General features: G+C 42.2%; 1 long non-coding RNA gene across 1 annotated transcript; it reads right to left on the reverse strand.

Moving 5' to 3' along the window:
* Positions 1-11,242: 11,242 nt before the first annotated feature.
* LOC148849543 (uncharacterized) lies at positions 11,243-16,061 on the reverse strand. Its single transcript, XR_016100498.1, has 3 exons — positions 15,823-16,061; positions 11,654-11,715; positions 11,243-11,525 (listed from the first exon to the last, which is right to left on the reverse strand). It is a non-coding gene; the product is annotated as an uncharacterized LOC148849543 (long non-coding RNA).
* Between the last annotated feature and the right edge of the window lie 2,437 nt (positions 16,062-18,498).

Here is an 18,498-nt window from a genome sequence, read left to right on the forward strand (position 1 = left end):
AAGGTAAAGTAGAGGGTTGTAGAGAAGGGAGGGTTGAGTTGTGCCACTTGGTCACTCTCCTTAAAATTGCATTTTCCCCCTATGGTGCAGCCAGGTGATTGTAAATTGGTCGCCAAGATAAAACAACCAATAGGTCACTGGTAGACATGCACTCACTTACCAAACCTCTATGAACTGTAATACTAAGTTGACCACCACTTTATTTATAGAGTGTTTCAGTCACCCGAACGGAACAGATGTGTCTTTACAGAGAGAAGTGTCTCTCTAGAATCGTGCAACAAGGCACCTATTTGAAGAGACACAAAGACAAAAATAACAAGAAGAAGAAGAAAAAAATGTTTCAAACAAACTTTGAAATTCAAAAGTCAAAATGGTTTAAACTAATCAAAGGCAAAAAAGGTACATGCACCTGCGCCTCTGCCCCGACCCGACCCGGCTCCACATGCGTGTGTGTGAAAAGCACCCCCAACCCCCCTCACATGCATGTAGAGATATATATTGCTCTCCTCCTATGGGTCGCTACCCATAGAGAAAGCAATTCTAATAATACACTCAAAGCCAACTCTTTTTCCAAGCAATGTGGGACAAGAATCTCCTACATGCAAAAGGAGGCAGAAAGAGAAAAGATAAAACCAAAACCAAAGGGAGGGGAGAGGAGATTCTTGAAATTTTGAATCTCCCTCCAACACCTAGGCCTCAATTATTTAACTTGCTAATTTGGAATATGAAGGCTTACACAATGGCAAACATAAATTTAAGACAAAAAAGAAATCCTTGTTTTGTATGTATTGGTGTAATGAGAAAATAAATAAACATTCAAATAATACAAAAATTCATATAAAATGTATAATAAAATAGTTTGCAATATTTTTCATGCGTTATTCTTACCCATTTGTCTATTATTATTATTATTATTATTATTATTATTATTATTATTATTATTATTATTATTATTATTATTATTATTGATGTAGCGTGATCCGGTCACTCCTAGATGGCGCTCACATGGCTCCTGGAAGGTACCTGAGGTGAGGAAGAAGAAGAATCCCCGAGGAGTTTACCCGGTGGGGATACTCCGATGCTTAAATTAGTACTCTATAGGAGAAGCAAGAAGGAGACGAATGCTAAGAGTGCAGATAGCGCGTTATCACTGAGCCCGGGTAGGTTGTCTTTTTAGGTTGCGTGGTTTCTGTAATGATGTGGTACTCACATTCGCATGCATATATTTCATTCTTGTTGGACTTGAAAGAAGGGTAGGATCCATCTAATGGACGCCATAAAGGTTGCGGAATGGGTGGGCGAATTTCAAAAATTTCCTACCTTCTCTCAATTGGGAATCATATTCCCTAAATTTAGAATACAATATTCAAGGATCCTACTTGAACCATAATCAAACCAGATCTGTACCAAAAGATAAATGGGAGGAATATACCTGATCCGGAGAAGTAGTATCTCCCAAAGTTGGTGTTCACGCCCAAAGAATGCTCCAAGATCCGTTCCTACTGAAGATGACACAGCTGTGAATGGAACAGAACCAGCAGGGTGCGTCCTACACACTGGATCCTTCACAAGAATCCTCTGGAAGTACTAAACACTGAATCCTTTTCAGTCTTTCTTGCAAGACTGATGTCAAGAACAGATTTCTTGACTTTCTTCTCTGCAAAGATCTAATCTTGCAATGGCAGATGGCGGCGGCAGGAGGAGATCTCCAAAACGAAAAAGGCTGAACTGCTTTTTCTGTTTTTCTGGAGAGTATGAATATGAGAGCTGATCTCAATTCGCAGGAGATATCCTATACCTCTTCAAGGTGGTTCGAAATCTCCTCCTTTCTTCTTGATTAAGAAACCTCCTTTTTAGGAGTTATCGCAATCCAAATCAGTATTTGGATAGGGGATAATCTTAATCATTTTTGCAGATAGAGTTAGCTTACTCCTGATCTTATCAGGAGGTTACCAGATTCAAATCTAATTTGAATTTGGTCTCTAAGAGTGGATAAGACTAAAGGCCCAATCCTTTTACTAACTTTAATCTCAAATTCGCCCCAATGATGGGTGATCATATCAGCCCACCTCGAAATGGGCTTTTGGCCCATTAAGTGTTCAGTGTCTAATTACTTTCCAATCTGCTGCCTAGTTGGGCTTCTTTGTATGGCGTGGGACCCAAGCATTGATCTACACACCAGCCACATGGGTTCGGCCCAGCCTTTAATACAAGGCCCAGCCGAATTCACTGAAAAACTCAATGAACCCCTTGAGTCCATCATATGGACCCTATGGGCCCAACATTTACATTAAGTGGTCCCTGAGCCAAGCCATCTTATAAAAACCCAGGGACTGTGGGCAGGTGCAAGATTAGCCCATCAGGTATTATCCTCAATGGTCTTACACTTAACCTCTCAGCCCTTAATGATCAAGCACTGCCCGACAAGAGAGGACCTCTCCCTCGGCTGCAAGGAATAGTGCCGCACTCTCCTCTCACATGGATCCCGGGAATTAAAACCATTTGCAAACAATTCGAAACCGTACATATATATATAAATATATTAATTTTTGCAAAACAAAATTCCAACGATTGAAATCAACTGCCGGTAGTTTGGTTTCCATCAGAGAGAGTGCATTCCCGATCATTACCCTTTGTCCGACAAAGTGGCTGATTCTGTCACTATGATCACCCACTCAGATGAATTCTCAAACTGCCCCAACATACCCAGGTTTTGATCCCCGCTAAGGATCTCACTGAATGGCATATCAAAGGCAGCCTGATCCAACACCTAGTGAAATGTCATAATCGAGTCTAGGGGTCAGGTGTAACTTTCCAGTTTTGCCCATCTATCTCCAAGGTCCAGGGCAATACTGGAAATCTGGTCCGGTTCATGGATTCAAGTAATCCCATACTGCATGTGCCTCGGGTCTTACCCTGATAGCTGAGACAAGCCATCCCAACACTTGGTGGCACACCAGTATCAGCCTTGGCAGGATAAATCTCCCCAGACTTATCCAACGGCTGTGAACATTTAAAACTAACATGAGTCTCTATAAATGTCCAGTTTTAGGGTTTTACACAGAATCAAACCAAACAACATGAATCAAACATGCACTTTATTTATTTCCACTAAATAACAAAAGTACATCAAATCAGATTGAAGCTAAGGGCATACAAAACTGTCTAACAGGACTAACACTGATGCTCTTCTTGGCAGCCATCATGTCCAGTGCTGATTCGTGTCGCCTTCTCTCGAGCAGCCAGAGGCACCATGTGAAGAGGACGCGCCCCGACCAGACTCCCCCCTCAGGAGGTACTGAGTTTGGGTCTGCCGAGCCAATTTTATCCTCCCTTCCACTCGAGATTCTAGCACCCCCACCCGAGGGAACTAGTGGGGTTGACTTCGAAGGGGACGAGCCCCCTCATCAGGGGGAGGCTCCCTATAACCCCCTCCAGCCACGCCCTTACCCCCGGTTCCCAGTGGGGAAATGGGAAGGGGTGAATGACTACCTCGTGGCTCACCGGAGGAGCCGGAAGGTGATTTCTAACGATGAGGTCACTCAGTGAGGGAATATGGAGCCAAGGGACCTCGCCGCATTCGCCTCTGCCCACTGCATGGTGGTAAGTGGCTCCCTTCCTTTTTCTTCTCTCATTTTGCTCCCCTCTGTTGTCCTCTGATCTTCTCTTTTGTTGGCAGGTGAATTCCACCATCCATGCCATGGCTCTCCAGACGCGCGTCCATCGTGTCGATGCTCTCGACCAGTGGGCTGCTAACAAGAAGCTCCAGGGCGAGCTTGACCGGATCCAGGGCGAGCTCCATCACACTCGCAAGGGGAGCGAGTCTCAAGAGCTGCTCGTCCACAACCAGGAGGCTCAAATTGCCCGACTTTTTGAGGAGAGCACGCGTTACAGGGAGGAATCATCGAGGATGGCGTCGGAGAGGGAGTTCCTCAGGCAACAGGTGCGAGACTTGGAGTCCACTCTTCTAAATCGGACTCGAAACTTTGATCAGATGGTGGAGGTTGAACGAGAGAAAGCGGTCTGGGATTTTAAAGACTCCTAGGAATACCACGACCTCCAAGCGGAATATGGTTCGAGTTCGTACCACTCTGGGTTTAAGCTTTTTCGGTGGCTAGTTTGGAAGTTCTCCGAATGGCATCACTATGAAGGGTCTGTCTCCTGAGACGGCAAACCAAGCGGAGAAAGAGGAGCCTGACTCCCTAGAGGATGAGGAGGCGAATCCCTGAGGTGGTGTTTCTCTGGACTTCTGGTGGCTTCCAGGTGCCATAAAACTAGTGTTTCAAAGGTTTTTGGTTGGGCGGTTGTGCCCTGTGATAGTTAGACTTTCCCGAGCTGTTTGGCTCGGTTATCGCATTGTTATTTTATTTTATTTTATTTATTTATTTATTTATTTATTTGAAATGATGATGAAAGTTCTTCCTTTTTTCTTCCAAGTATGATGTGCTCTCTTTATCTTTGCTAAGGCAATCTCAACACCCAAGCTATTAGAGCCACATGCCGAAGTAGGACTCCTCGATAATTGTTATCTCGAACTGTTCCTTAAACCATTTAAGGCATCTTTATGGTGCACAACAAAGTGATTACCACGTGTGCCCGAAATATATGCTCGTTGGTTATTCTTTAGTTCGATCATCGTACTAGAGCAAGTTATGCTTGGTGGGGTTTAAGCCCGAGCTATTTACACTCCTCACTTGAAGTTCGCCCATGTCATGAAGACAACTGGGTCTGATTGCGCTGAGATCGTGTTAGCTCGGCATTTTGGCCCTTAGGCTCTGGGAGTGATTTATAGTTTACTTTTGAAGTTCGTCCGTGCCTCAAAGGCGACCGGGTCTTATTACATCGAGATCATGTTAGCTCGGCATTTTGGCCCTTAGGCTTTGGGAGTGGCTCGTGGCCTACTCAGTTTTTATAGATAGTATTGTCTTAAGTTGACAATATTCCATGCCCAAGGTACTTGCTTCCCTTCGAGGGTCTCGAGCTCATACATTCCTTCCTCGAGTTCTCGTTTCACTTGGTAAGGTCCCTCCCAGTTAGACCCAAGCTTGCCAACGCTGGGCTCAGGTACCAAAACCTTTCGAAGAACCAAGTCGCCGATGCGGAGGTTCCGCTTCTTGACCCTGGTGTTATAGTACCGAGCTACTCTCTGCTGGTAGGCTGCAGTCCTGATATACGCGAGGTCCCTTACTTCGTTGAGTAGATCGAGGTTGGTACGGAGCTTGTCTTCATTCGTCTGATCATTGTATGCTTCTAGTCGCAACGTAGGTACCTCGATCTCTGTGGGGATCACTGCTTCGGTGCCATAGGTGAGATTGAAGGGTGTTTCTCCCATGGCGGTCTTCTCTGTGGTCCAGTAAGCCTATAGGACGCTACGTAACTCATCTGCCCATAGCATTTTAGCCCGGTCCAGCTGTGCTTTCAGTCTGTAGAGGATGGCTCTATTCGTGACTTCTGCCTGACCGTTTGCTTGAGGAGGCACAACTGAAGTAAAGTTCTATTGGATTCCCATGTCTCGGCACCAGTCTTGGAATTTGATGTCCTCGAACTGCTTGCCATTGTCAGAAATCATTACCTGAGGTAACCCGAAGCGCTACACGATGTTCTTACAAAAGAAGTTTTGGACGTTCCAGGCTGTGATCGTTACAAGGGGTTCAACTTCTACCCACTTGGTGAAGTAGTCCACTGCTACTACTAAGAACTTCCTCCCACCCGTTGCTGGCGGGAATGTCCCAAGTAGATCGATGCCCCATTGTGCGAAGGGCCACGGGCTGGTGAGATACTTGAGATCAGCGGCAGATTGGTGGTGAATATTGGTGTGCTTCTGGCATTTGTCGCATTCTTTAACAAGCTCAATGGCATCTGCCTTCATTGTTGGCCAATAATACCCTTGTCAAAGTGCCTTCTGGGCGAAGGCCCTACCCCCCAAGTGTCCGCCGCACAATCCCTCATGAGTGTCACGGAGTACGAGCTCGGCTTCGGTAGGCCGCAAGCAACGCAGATAGGGGAGCATGTAAGATCTCCGGTATAGTCATTCGTCTATCATGACATATTTGGCTGCTTGGCACTACACCCTTCTGTCTACATTGCGATCTGCAGGAAGGGTCCCGTGTAGAAAGAAGCTCATGAGCAGGTCAATCCATCTCAGCTCTGCTTGAACGATGGGAGCGACCTCCTCTGCCTCCCCAAGAATGCTAGGCTGAGGCAAGTCCTCTATATACACAGTTCTCATGGTGATGTCGCTAGCGCTGGCTAATCTGGACAGGGCATCGGCCTCAGTGTTCTCCGATCTTGGGATTTGCCTGACAAAGTGTGACTGGAAGTTGAGCAGGGCCTCTCTGACTTTGGCTAAGTAAGCTATCATGGTTGGCTCGCAAGCTTTGTACTTGCCAGTGACCTGGTTGACCACGAGCTAGGAGTCGTTGTAGATAACGATGTGCTTTGCTTTTACTTCTCTGGCTAGGGCTAGTCCAGATATCAATGCCCCGTACTCCGCTTCATTGTTAGACACCGCGAACTCGAAGCGTAGCGCGTACTCCAATTCCGTGCCACTTGGGCTATGCAGAACTATTCCGACTCTACTGCCCTATTGGTTCGAGGAGCCATCTACATGAAGGATCCAGGGCTCCTCATCCCAGCTCGCGGTTGGCCGAACTCGGAGAGATGCCACACTGGCTGCTACCTCACGGGTTTAGGACTCAACCGGCCTGGGAGCTTTGGGCTCACCCGAGCTGGGAGCCTTGTGCTTAACCAGCCTGGGGACTTCGGAGCTGAATGTGCATTCGGCTATGAAATCTGCTAAGGCTTGGACCTTGATGGCAGTTCGCGGCTTGTAATGGAGGTCGTACTCGCTGAGCTCAACGGCCCACTTCATCAACCGACCAGAGACCTCGGGCTTAAGTAAGACTTGCCTCAGAGGCTTGTCGATGAGAACGATAATAGTGTGAGCCTGGAAGTACGATTGGAGCTTCCTGGCTACAATTACCAGTGCATAAGCCAGCTTTTCTATCTCTGGATATCTCGCCTCTGCTCCCTGCAATACTTTACTAACATAATAGATGGGTCGTTGAACCTAATCTACTGCATTTATTAGTACCAAACTGACCACTTCGTCGCTTATCGAGAGGTACAGTTCTAAAATATCACCCTCCTTGGGTCGAGTTAAGATCGGCACACTGACGAGGTATTTCTTGAGCTCGCCAAATGCGAGCTGACAGTCTTGGGTCCATTCGAACCCTTTGCTTTTGATTGCCTTAAAGAACGGTAGACAGCGGTCCGCCGATTTGGACATGAAGTGGCTCAGGGCGGCTATGTGGCCATTCAACCTCTGAACCTCCTTCAACTTCCGAGGTGGTCTCATATCTAAGATGGCCTTAACCTTATCCGGGTTGGCTTCAATACCGCGCCGATTAAGGATGTATCTTAGGAACTTGCCCGAGGTCACACCGAATGCACACTTATTTGGGTTCAGTCTCATATTAAACTTACGCAGAATTTCAAAAACAGAATGCAAGCCTTATACTAATTCATGTGAGAATTGAGTTTTGACGACCATGTCGTCCACATAGCCTTCTACTTTTCTGCCAATTAGTGGTGCAAACAACTTATTTACAAGCCTTTGAAAGGTTGCCCCTGCATTTTTCAACCCGAAGGGCATAACCTTGTAATAGTACAGACCAAACTCCGTGATGAAGGTAGTATTTTCTTTGTCCGTCGGATCCATCCTAATTTGGTTATAGCCCGAATAGGCATCCAAGAAACTTAGCAACTCGTGCCCTGAGGTCGCGTCCACTAAGTGGTCAATTCTGGGGAGCGGATTGCAGTCTTTTGGGCAGGCCCAGTTTAGGTCAGTGTAGTCAACGCACATCCGCCATTTGCCATTGGCCTTCTTCACTAGGATGGGGTTGGCTACGCAGCTAGGGTAGTGGATTTCCCATATGAAGTCAGCAGCGATGAGCTTCTCGACCTCCTCGTCAACCACTTTCACTGCTCCGGGGCTAGTTGTGTTTCTTCTGTCTAACGGGCCTAACTATAGGATCAGTATTCAGCTTGTGAGTTATGAGTTTGGGGTCTATACCGGGCATTTCTGCTGCGGACCATGCAAAAATATCTAAATTCTGAAGTAAGAAGCTTATCAGTTGGAATTGTAGAGGTTCATGGATGGAAGCATCGATCTAAAGCGTCCAAGCTGGGTCGGCTGCTGAGGTCGGGACTGCGGCTGTTTCTTCCATGGGCGTGGCTCGTTCCTCGCTCTGCTCCGTAGGCCGCTCCAGTTCGAGGTCATCATCCACCTTGGTCTTTCCCTTCAGGGCGGCGACGTAGCACTTGCGGGACTCAAGTCGATCGTCCCGTGCTACCCCCACACCGAAGTCTATTGGGAACTTCATAGCCAAATGGTAGGTGGAGACCACCGCCCATAGGACATGGGTGATCAGTCGACCGATTATGGCATTGTAGGGGGAGGGGGTTGCAACCACCAGGAAGTCTGTTTGAATCTGACCACGCAAGGTCACATGCCGACTTCCACAGGTACTGTTATTTTCCCAAGGGGTCAGACTTCTTCTCCACTGAAGCCCACCAAAGGAGTGTCCGCAGACTTCAGTTCGCTTCTCTGCAGCTGAAGTTGGTTGAACGCGGCTTTAAAGAGATGTTGGCCGAACTGCATGAGTCAACAAGTACGCGTCTGACCTCGAAGTTATTGATCCTCAGCTTTATCACAAGTGCGTCATCGTGGGGGTAGTGGACCCCTCGCGTGTCATCTTCTGTGAAGAAAATTGGCTCTTCTGTCCTCGGCCGCTTTGGAGGGTTCTGCTCTTCTGGGCGGCCTCACAAACTAACGCCCGAGCTGCTGCTGAAGTACAACCCGCAACGATCGAACCTCCCACTGTCATGTGGATGGTCCCCCGAACCGGCCTCTCTTCCGGAGGCTGCCTCTGTGGCTGTTCGTCCGGCCTGTTGCTGGACTCGGGAGCGTCCTTACCGTGATCCCCTTGTCGATCTGCTTTATTATTATTATTACAATTATGTACAAAATTTCTTAAATACCCACGACGGATGAGCTCTTCAATCTCGTCGCAGAGGTTTTTACAATTTTCGGTACTATGACTGTGATCTCTATGAAAACTACAGTACACATTCTTATTTCTTTAATTGGGATTCCCCCTCAAACAAGGTGGCCATTTCACATACGGGGCGTCCTTGATCGCCATCAGGATTTTGGCCTACTTCGCGTTCAACGAAGTGTAATCAGTTCGGTCTGCTACAGGAGCTCGGGACGACTGACCCGGCTTGGCCTCAATGGCTATAAACCTATCTGCGAGCTTAAGGAATTTGGTTATGGTTGTTGGTTAGTTGATGACCATGTGCCACTTAAACTCCTTATGTGCAACGCCTTTCTTGGCTGCTGCAAGGCACACGGCGAGGTCCAGGCGCAGTATCTGCATACAAGCGACGTTGAATCGCTTGATGTAGTCCCGGATGGACCCTCCCTCTCTTTGCACTATGCTGAGGAGACTCTCTTCAGTTCGCAGACACCGCTTGCTAGTGATGAAGTGGGACGTGAAGGCTTGCGCAAACTGCGCCCAACTTCTTATCGACCTAGGTGCCAAGTTCCGGTACCACGTATGGGTTGCTCCTCTAAAAGTGGTGGAGAAAGCCACGCACATGCATGACTCGCTGTCTCTTGCCAGGTGCATCTGCGATTGGAAGGCGTCTACATGATCATTTGGGTCGAATGACCCTTCGTACTTGTCAAGAGGGGGGAGCTTAAAGTCTTTAGGCATTGGGACTACCAGGAGCTCGAGAGATAGGGGGATTGAGCTGAAAGGATGGGGACCTTGACTTCACCCGAACTTGCTTCTTCTTTGCCTCCGAGCTCGGACAGGTCATGGGTGGCAGACCGGTGAGCTCGGCGGTGTAGTCTCTATTTCTTGGCGGGCTCGACATTTGTACTACTTACCTCTGTACTGTTAGGAATGGTGTGTGTAGGAAGCAACTCAGGCTGCTAGTGATGGCTACAAACAGAGGGCTCCTGCTTGGAGCCTACGGCTAGAATCTCGAACAGGTTCTCTAAGAATGGAGTATCGGGCTTGGAGGGCTGAGATGATGTGGACTTGGCGAGCTGGGGTCCTTCCGACCTGACCTCCCGTGGCAAGGCCAAAGTGGCCGGCCTTTCCTATCTACTGTAGGAGGAGGCTTGGCTCCTTGGAAGGTTTCAGGGGGCCTTTCCTTGGCGGAAAAGGTGCTCCTCTTGACGATGGGACCTAGCTTGCTGTGAGGCTGGGTGCCGAGGAGGGAGTTGCGATTGCTGAAGCTGAGGTGCAATATTATGTCAGCAAAAAGTATGCAAAATAGACAAAAAGAAGGAAGCACTGAAATGACAACCTTTTCCCAGAATTTTCAAACTAAAATCAGTAAATTTGCAAAGTTAAAATCAGTAAATGAGCTTTGACAAATGAGAATAAGTATTTACATTTTATGGCATATGGGGAAAATAGTTTGTCAGCAATACTCACCATCATGGTATTTGAATCGTTGTTTTGACCTGAATGGCTAGACCGTTCAGCCCAGAAACCTTCTAAACAATCATTTTGCTTCATCCTTGAACCGGATTTTTAAGAAAAACCGTTGATTTGGTCAGTAAATTGTTGCTCTGACAGGCAAACCGTTGATTTATTAGATCCGAACAATGATTTTGGACTGTTTTTTAGTTTAATTATTTTTCTGAATTGCAACAGGCCATCTGTTTGAATTAAACTGTCAAACCAACGCAAACCGGTGAACAAAACATTTAGTGATATGGAAAACCATATCATATCTAAAACTTCTACTGCCACGTATACGGTAGTTACTGGATTTATTTAAATAACCAGTAATTATTATTTTATATATTAATTAAAATTTAAAACATTGTTTAACCTATCCGTTAACCGAATCTTCCGTTTTCCCATTCTTTATCTTCTTCCGGTTCCCTACTCTGCTCAAACTTCTCCCTCTGGAAATCGTAAATCCATATATCACAATGCATTCAATCAGCAGCAAGAGGTTATTCATCTCCCTCGCTCTCAATCACAGCTATTTTCTTCTTCTTCTTCTTCTACAATCGATTCCATATTTTAGTAAATAACCTCACTAAACATCTCCCTAACAGTCGATTCGTATTTTCTGCAATCACTAAACATCTCCCTAATAGTCAATTCCATATTTTCTGCAATTACTAAACATCTTCCTAACAATCGATTCCACATTTTCTGCAATCCAACAGGTGGCAGTCGATTCCATATTTTCTGCAATCAAACAACCACTTGTTACAGGCTAGAAGTTTACTACAAAAATATCTTGCTCTAGCTAATTATAGAAAGCTAGGTATTTGCATTTTTTGTCAAAAAATTGTGGCTTCTTGATTCCTATGGGTATATATTAAGGAATGAAGTAAAATAGGAAAAAAAAAAAAAAAAAAACAAGGGAAGAAGAGTTCCATCTTCATCTTTCTACCGTACGGCATAAACAAATGACAAATCCATGATCACCTGCAAAACAAATATGGCACAGAAGGGAGAAATTTACTGTTTATAAAACCAAATCCTTTAAAAAGAACAGTGACATATAACCTTTTCAGAGAATATTACAAGAAGATGGAAGGCTTAAAATGCATTACCTATACAAGGATGCTAGCTCATGTTATGATGCTTCACGTGGTGCACCCAACCGGTCAAGAACCTAACAATAATAGCAAACAAGAAAGCATATCAGTACATTTAGAAACGTACTAAATAGGTTAACCAGAATTTTTGGAAAATAACTTTTAAAGAATAATGTGATCATGATTATTCACTTGTCTTTTATTATGACTGCGGCATATGGTAGAATACAATGAATTGGACCAAAAGCTACTAAACTCAAACAATAACCCAATTCTGATAAGGAACTATTGCTTTTTCAAAACAATAATATTCCTTGATTAATATAACTACTTGCAGTCCTCTCTCTCTCTCTCTCTCTAGATCTCCAATGCAAACGATTTGGTTGGTTTGATTGATTATTATATTAGATGTTCAGTGATTCCATCAACATTATGATGATTGGTTTAATTCAAACTATATTTGTCTTTTATGCATTTCTTTAGAGTAGCTTAAGGGTGAATCAAAAACCAAATCTTTTCTAAAGTAAAATAAAGTGGCTAACATACTCTAAGTTCACAAGAGATCCCAAAGTTCATGTATATACTTGTTTTCCCCAACTCCAAGTATCATAAAAGCAAATATAATTGAAAGCTCAACCAATCACCCTTTAACTTCCTTACTTAACAATCCAGCTCACTATCCAACAATACTCCCCCGGGCTTTTAGGAACTAAATCTGGTGTTAAAACGAATCCTCTGTTCTAAGCTTTGAAGCAAAAAAGCTTTAAAGCTAGAAACTTGGTATTCATAAATCTTATTTTCTCTCTTGGGAAATAAACCACCAGCCATTGGGCCCGCATATATCAAAAAAATAAACAGACATTAAAGCCCCTGTGGGATTCCACAACCAAGTCTTGGCCACTCCAGAGGGAAAACAAAAAAGCAAGAAGTCTGAATATTAAAAAGCTGATTGTGTAAGGTAATTCGAAGTTGATATTGGGATGGCTACAAAGAAGGGAAGCTTAAATGAGGAGTTATAGTAATGAGATAAAAAATTTAGGTGGTTGACTAAGGATATGGAAATAAAATTTCAATGGATCAAGACTGCCAATAATTTGATTGATATTCTTGCCAAATATGGGGTAGGAAGACAGCAATTATTTTGGGCCAAGACAAATTGCTGCAGTGTTCTAGGGTATCCTACTCCACACCAACTCACCAAGAACAAGTATTTTTGCCATATTAGTAGGCCACGTCTGCTACTTTTACCATTACCCTTCACACTAACAGTTTACTAAATCCCCAAAAATTGAAACCTGAGATCATTTTCATAGTAGGCTTACCGGTTTCTGAACAAATCCAGCCGGAAAAATTAGAGACACGGGGCTCATTTAGCTACCAATAATTACTTCTCAAGTGAAATATTGTGGGCAAAGAGACATATTCTCGAAATGATGCATCCCTTTCAAAGAGACAACGCACTCCCTAATTCCCAAATACCCAAGTACATTTACTTGTTTAGCAGCAGAAGCCAACACCATGCAGATATTGCACCATACATACTATATGAATTCTATATCCCCTTCACAAACTCAAACCATAACAATGAAAAAAGTCCATGACCTATAGGCTAAAGCACAATTGGCCCACATAAGAAGCCTACTTACAATTCACAAACGACTACTGGCAGAAGCAAAATGCACGTACCTTATGACAGAGTCAGGTAATAACCCTCTTGTTGCAAGTAATACCAACAGGAATTAATGTTTAAACAGAAAAGAAACAAAGTATGAATCCCATTTACAAGGCAATATATCAATATCATCAACAGATTGGCTCATGGCAATGACAACCATGCAAATGCTCCCATACATGTAAATAATGCAAGCAGATCAAGATCTAAAGATTGAACCAATCCTTGAAACACCATTCTCATCCAACTTGGGGTTTTGAGGATCACATATGGAATTACCTTCTTAAATTGCCTTTCATAGGTTGTGTTTGGTACCATTACCATTTTAGGCATTTTGACATGAAGCTTATTTGGTTGGTACTTTTACTGGCTATGCATTGAACAAGTTTTGAGCCACTCCGGATCTCCAACTCACAAGACACTACCAGCTTGTATTGTAAACATCTCCCCATGAACAGCTGTAGTGTCTTGTGGGTAGGGATGTGGGAAGAGTTTGTGGTTAGAAGATCCTAGCTCATTTTGAGCAGTATTGTGTTTTGTATGGGCATTGCTACTTAAAATGTTTAAATGAAATGATTATATTCAATGTGACACCATCCTACTACTCTCATCCATATGGTCAAATTTAAAAATAAATGCTTTCTGATGAGTTGTTTAATATTACACAAATTAATATCTATATCAGATCTAATGGTTCTAGAAGCTTATACCCCCCCACCCCCACCACCACCAAAAAAAAAAAACTTTGTTTTGGAAACTAAGAGCTAGGTCATTGGGTTGTTTCTTCAAATGGTCAGCTGATGGAGGAAACATCAGTGTTTCCCCCAACAGCCCTAAGTTTATGTTTCTAGTAGAAATGTTTTATCACTGTTGTAACTCAAAACAGTATCAACCAAACATAAATTGATATTTAAATTTAAAATGCCTAGGTGATGCTGGTGTTGCAGCATTTCAAGTAGAAACAACCATGGTACCAAACATCAGCATAGTATATTTACTTGGATGGATTTCAAATGTGTGTTGTCAGTGAAAAAAACATGGTTTATGAAGATAAATTATTGATTTGGCAATTTACTTTCTGTACAACACGTACAACCTTTATGTAACAAAAAAATCCTTAATTCCAAATGCTATGGAATAACATCAGCTACCCATTGCTGTTGGTAAGATTTAGTATGAAAGGTTCACAAAGACCACATGTTCAGCCATTGATCTCAAGTACCCAGTTCAATGGAAACTCAATAGTTCTGCTGCACCTAAAAGGTTTCATAATAACTTAATTGAACTCACAAGTGCTTGTGTTGATTTGAAGATCCTTATTGTGGTTGAATATTATGTTACTTGTGATCCTTCATGTGGTGAAACTCTCAACTACCGTTACTATTTGCACCCACAATACAAATGCAGAGGTTTTTACAACTGGCAGTGCCAAATGCCTATTTGAAAGTCTCTTATTCTCCTTGGAGATCACCACACAGTAAGACAGTTGAACTAATAATTGGTCGGAAATGCTGATATATGAGTTAAAACAGAGGATCCAGAAGGTGATTACAACATATGGACCAAATGGAGATCAACCTTCAGAGGTGGATTATAATAAGGAGATGGGGAGGATCAGAATTACACAGTTACTCATTAGCCTCAATCTTGAATTTACATTTTAAAGAAAACACGAGGTATTTGTATAATAGCATGACATCTCAGAGCTGCAAACTAGCATATGCTGATATGCACATTCAGACTAATGATATCCACCATTCTTTGGGTCCTACGCCAGATATAACCTATTTAACAAAGAGAAAACGATCCAAAGAAGGTAATGGTACCAAACTCAACTAGGAAACTGAACCAAAATTTTTAATTAGTGAAAAATTAAGGCAAACCAGTAGGTAATCCATAGGATTCTCAAATAAGGACTGTAACACTTGAAAACAATTCTAACAACACCCTACTAATTCTACTGCAGCTAAACAAACTAAAAACAACTGCAAGAAAAACCTGAAAATAAAGGTTTTGTAATCTCATCACAGACTTGAACCCTACAACTAAAATGACCATAACTCTTTCTAAACAGATCAAATTTACAAGAGTCAAGCAAGAAAAATGCAAAAAATCTCAAAACTAGTTCTTCGAATCATTGAAGTACCAGAGAGAGAGAGAGAATCAGTAACACTGCAGAATATGATACCCAGTCAAATGGATATTTGCAACATGCATTTTTCTCCCCTATCCAAGCCCCTTTTCAGACACAATGTGTTCAGATCGTCACCTAATGACGTTTTAGGAGAACCAGGCATTCGGATCTTCCTCCCGACCAAACGAATGTTATTCTATCAGAAAAATCCCATTAATCGGCCAACTCGGACTTAGAATGAATACCCAAATCATGCAAGAATGAAAGAATGATGAACATATATAAATTGGCAGAGAAATAAAACTAATCAGTACAAACCCATCAAAGTAATCTGCACGAGCAAAATTAAGAAAAGAAAGGAAGAGAGACAATGCTTACCACAGGGTGAAAGAGCAATAGGATCACTGGAAGAAGCACAAGGGTGATGATGTGACACCAAAAAGAAACCAGGGAGAATGACGGTCAGTAGTTTTCCGTAAGTTAACGTCTTTCTTAATTCTTGTTTTAAGAATCAAATGTGATTTTAATTTTTGTTTTTGAAACCGGTTACTTGCCATTACCCGTATTCACCAAAACAAAAACTCGAAAGTTGATTGTTCATGTCATCTGATATGATATCTTTTCCATATCATAGATTTTCCCATTTTTAAAACATTGCTCACTACAGATAAAATAGGAGCACAACCACAAAAGAAACCTGAATGCAAAGGTAAATTTTGAGGCCGCAGACCAGTTAAGGGTGGGACCTGTTGAAAAGTGAATCCTGATGTTCCGTCCTTCCATATCCACTATTTGAGTGTTGCCTACAGCGTGGCCAATTTGATTGATAAAGATGATTCTAAGATTAGAGGGCTCAATTTTTATATAAAATCCCAGAAATCAAATTATATAAACAAAAACAGTAATGTATATTCTATTGCACATATAATTCAAATGTGTAACCACTTCAACAATAATTAGTATTTTTTAGTAATTGCTTAATTCTCTAATAATTAGTAATTCTTAGTAAGTGCTTATTTCTCAATTTATTGTCTAATTGAGACATAAACTTCTTTCTAATAAGCCAAGCAAGTTCCCTGATTTCTGAGTGGCATGGTGGAGCAACTATTTTATCGCTAAATATTTTATTATATGACTATTTTATTAGATAAAATACAAATTAATAAGGCCCTGTTTGAATAAACTTTTGCTTTTGAGCTCTGGGTTTAAGGTTTTGAGCATTTGGTAAGAACTGCTCTTATTTTTTTTTAACCCCAAACTTTATTCCAGGTGGAGGAGTACATCTAGGCATTGTTTTCAAAACTGGACTGGACTGGACGGTCGAACCAGAAAACCGGGAATTGGTCACCTAATTAGTTCCGTTTTCCTCTAAAACTGCTTTTTCCCTCAAACCATTGACTCTGGTCAGCAAACCATTGAATTGGTCGGTTAATCGTTCGAACCGTTCGAATCGTTTTGATCGCTTTCCAATTTTTTTATTTTTTTTATTTTTTTGTCAGAATGGGCCGGTCATTCAAGTTGAATGGTCTGACCGTTCGAACCGGTAACCGGACCCCTGACCGGTTCGATCATCGGTTCATTTTTAAAAACCATGCACCTAGGGGTGGATTCAAGCTGAGTCGGGCCAAATAATTAGCTATTTGAGCTTGGCTCGCCAACACAGTATGAGGTTCAAGAACTTGACTTGATTCAAAAGCTCATAAGCTTGAGTTTGGCTCAGCTCGAGCTCGACTGTGAGTCAAATGCTTTATAAAAGTAAAAAAAAATTATTTTTTATTAGATATTTAAAAAATAATAATTATTATAATAATTAGTTACTATTATATATAAAAAATAAAAATATTATATATATATATATATGTATGTATGTATGTATGTATGTAGAAGCTCAATTAGGCTCACGAGTCTCACGAGCCGAGCTTTATTAGTCTTGAGACCGGCTCGAAGCTCAGTTTAAACCAATATGAAAAATTCCATCACTATCCCTTATTACTCTACCTCCCTGTGACCAGGATTTCTCCTTGAAGCATCATCTGTATTGAGTTTTACATATCCTTCTTGGGAACATTTCCAACTAATCCACATAGTTTTCTTGGAGAGTAACTCTTTTTTGGGATTTAAACAACTAATAACCATCTACCATTATAATCTGCATACCTTTGAGTGGTTAATATGAAGGGAAAATTTGGAAAATAAATCAATTTTAGAAAAGTGAAAGTGTTTGGGGTAGTGATTCATATGTAGAGAAAACTTGGAAAATAAGCATTTTGATCAAAGAAACTGCATGGTTTTTATTTTTTGATAAAAAAATTGTATTGATATTTTGGACATCACCATACCTCTTTTTAGAGGATTCTAACAAAAGATGTCTACTTACAACAACTATGTCAAAAAGTTCAGGGGAGGTGATTGTAATTAACAAACTTCAGGGGAGTTTCATCAATACAACCTTTAGATTATGAGCAAAAATTGGTAGTCCATCTTCATTGAAAAAAAAAAAGACATGATCGTGGTCACATGCAAAATGTGAATACTACCAATTTTTGAAATAAATTCAAGAATGTATCACATCATGCAGATCGATCGATCTGTAAATCTTTATGTCAACAGACACAGAATCCTCAATGGAAATGTGGGTATGTTGTGGTCTAAGTTGGAAGGCCCTCCGTGGAAATAAACTTCTAATATCTTGAATCAAAATGTTTCTTTGGCATTATTGTTATAAAGGGCATTGTTTTCAAAACTGGATCAGACCGGAAAAAATGGGAACCGGTCATCCGTTTTTCTCCAAAACTGTTTTTTTTCCTCAAAACCATTGATTTTGGTCAGCAAATCGCTGAATCGACTGGTTAATCGTTCGAACCGTTCAAACGGTTTTGACCGTTTTCCAATTTTTTTATTTTTTTATTTTTTTGTCAGAACGGATCAACCGTTCGGGTCAAATGGTGGGACTGTTCAAACCAATAACTGGACCCCTTAACCGGTTCAGTCATCGGTTCGTTTTTAAAAACCATGGTAAAGGGCTAGTTTGTGCAGAATTGGCCAAGAGATCCA

Source organism: Nelumbo lutea, chromosome 6 (assembly GCF_056320005.1).
Source record: "Nelumbo lutea isolate HS-2025 chromosome 6, American lotus-T2T, whole genome shotgun sequence".
Lineage (NCBI taxonomy): Eukaryota > Viridiplantae > Streptophyta > Magnoliopsida > Proteales > Nelumbonaceae > Nelumbo > Nelumbo lutea.